General features: G+C 50.8%; 1 protein-coding gene across 1 annotated transcript in view; it reads right to left on the reverse strand.

Moving 5' to 3' along the window:
• Window positions 1–1742, reverse strand: part of LOC143291630 (arylsulfatase J-like) — an 18026-nt gene extending 16284 nt beyond the window's left edge. The window contains exon 1 of the mRNA XM_076601595.1: window positions 1635–1742. The gene's annotated coding sequence lies outside the window, so the exon portion shown is untranslated. The remainder of the gene's footprint in view (window positions 1–1634) is intronic.
• Between the last annotated feature and the right edge of the window lie 414 nt (window positions 1743–2156).

Below are 2156 nucleotides of genomic sequence, written 5' to 3' on the forward strand. Positions count from 1 at the left end.
GTCAGTCCTCAGCATTGCTGACTCTGATGGCTTGGCCATGACCGGAGGATGGGGAAGGGGCGTATCCGTGAATATCTTCTCCATGGCCAACCGGAGAACTGTCGGACGTCCATCCACTCCGCTACAGAGATGTATGGAAAAGAAACCTGATCTCTGCTGCCGTTGACATGAACAGGCGGGAAAGCACCACACGAGAGCAGTACTGGCTGGAGACAGACTGTGACAGAGGGGGTCAAGGAAGCCGAGGATCGAGAAGCGCGCCGTACAACTTGTTCAGAAAAGACAACAGAAGAAGACACATGGTGCTGTCCATCCAGTTCCATCAACTTCCCGATACTATAATCTTCAACACAGACAGACGTTCCAGGACTGGATCGTTCAACCATCACAGATGCTGCTCAATCTCCATGGTGCGAACACCAACACACTTGGATCCTTTGTATTTTTGCTAGACAAACGGGGCCACTGCTGTTCGCACCCTGGTGAAATCCCCCATCTTGTGTTTTTTTTCATAAATGTTCAGTGCCCCCAGGGAGCACGTGAAAAAAACTTCTTACCTTTCCACGCCATGCCTTGCCTTGCCTTGCCATGCCTTGCCTTGCCTTGCCTTTCCACGCCATGCCTTGCCTTGCCTTGCCTTACCTTTCCACGCCATGCCTTGCCTTGCCTTGCCTTGCCTTTCCACGCCATGCCTTGCCTTGCCTTGCCTTGCCTTGCCTTGCCTTTCCACGCCATGCCTTGCCTTGCCTTGCCTTGCCTTGCCTTGCCTTGCCTTACCTTTCCACGCCTTGCCTTGCCTTGCCTTGCCTTGCCTTGCCTTTCCACGCCATGCCTTGCCTTGCCATGCCTTGCCTTGCCTTGCCTTTCCACGCCATGCCATGCCTTGCCTTGCCTTGCCTTGCCTTTCCACGCCATGCCTTGCCTTACCTTTCCACGCCTTGCCTTGCCTTGCCTTGCCTTGCCTTTCCACGCCATGCCTTGCCTTGCCTTGCCTTGCCTTGCCTTTCCACGCCATGCCTTGCCTTGCCTTGCCTTGCCTTGCCTTGCCTTGCCTTGCCTTTCCACGCCTTGCCTTGCCTTGCCTTGCCTTGCCTTGCCATGCCATGCCTTGCCTTGCCTTGCCTTGCCTTGCCTTGCCTTGCCTTGCCTTGCCTTTCCACGCCATGCCTTGCCTTACCTTTCCACGCCTTGCCTTGCCTTGCCTTGCCTTGCCTTTCCATGCCATGCCATGCCTTGCCTTGCCTTGCCTTGAGATTCATGTTACGTCTAACACTTGTTCAGATAACACCTGTCTATCTCACACAGTGATCAACAATAAACCTCGCATCCAAAAACAACCAGCCTACCTGTTGGCCTCCAAGAACTGGTCTGCTGTGCCTTATTGAAAGACCTGTCTGCTTTACATATCAAGAAAATAAACCGTAAAACAAACGCACACGAAATACGAGAAAAAACAACAACCCACACGCTGGCTTAAAAAAAAAACAAAAACGACAAAACTCAACAAAGGCGAGTGAGACAGAAAGAAAGAATCATGGAAAATTAAGTGAAAAAAAACAACAAACAAACAGAAGAGTACAAAAGACTCAAGATACCCAGACTGGCACCGAAAACTAAAACAAAGTAAAACTCACCAAGACGGAAACCCCACAAAGAAAAACCTAAAGTGACGCTACTGTCTCGTGGAAAGCCAAACCAAAGCGACGTAGTTGTCTCGTGGAAAAAAAGATAATGTGCGTAAATGGCTGACCCGACAGGGTTTTATAGCCTCGTGTTGGTGACCTTCCCTCCCAGTATCACTTCACTAATCTAGAAATAGACGGACAGCTCATTGGCCAGGAAAGCAGAGGACATATGGACGCCATACTGACACTCGTAACGCCGCGAGCAAGTGAAAGCTTGCCGTGAAGCAGTCGTCGTCGCTAGCTGAGCGCTCGGCGATACATACTAAGTTACCGCTTCGCGCTGTACTTACACAAGTAAGCAAAATAAATGGCTGCTTGGAACAATTCCGCAGGCTTCAGTTATCAAAGGGGCTCAAAGAAGGCATGCGCTATCCACCTATTTTAAGAGTAGTGGTGTCACTCTCACTCACACTCTCCCGCGCTCCTTTCGTGCGTTTGTGCTGTGGTGTTCCCGACAGTCATGAGTTAAGC

This window comes from Babylonia areolata, chromosome 17, assembly GCF_041734735.1.
Source record: "Babylonia areolata isolate BAREFJ2019XMU chromosome 17, ASM4173473v1, whole genome shotgun sequence".
Taxonomy (NCBI): Eukaryota; Metazoa; Mollusca; class Gastropoda; order Neogastropoda; family Buccinidae; genus Babylonia; species Babylonia areolata.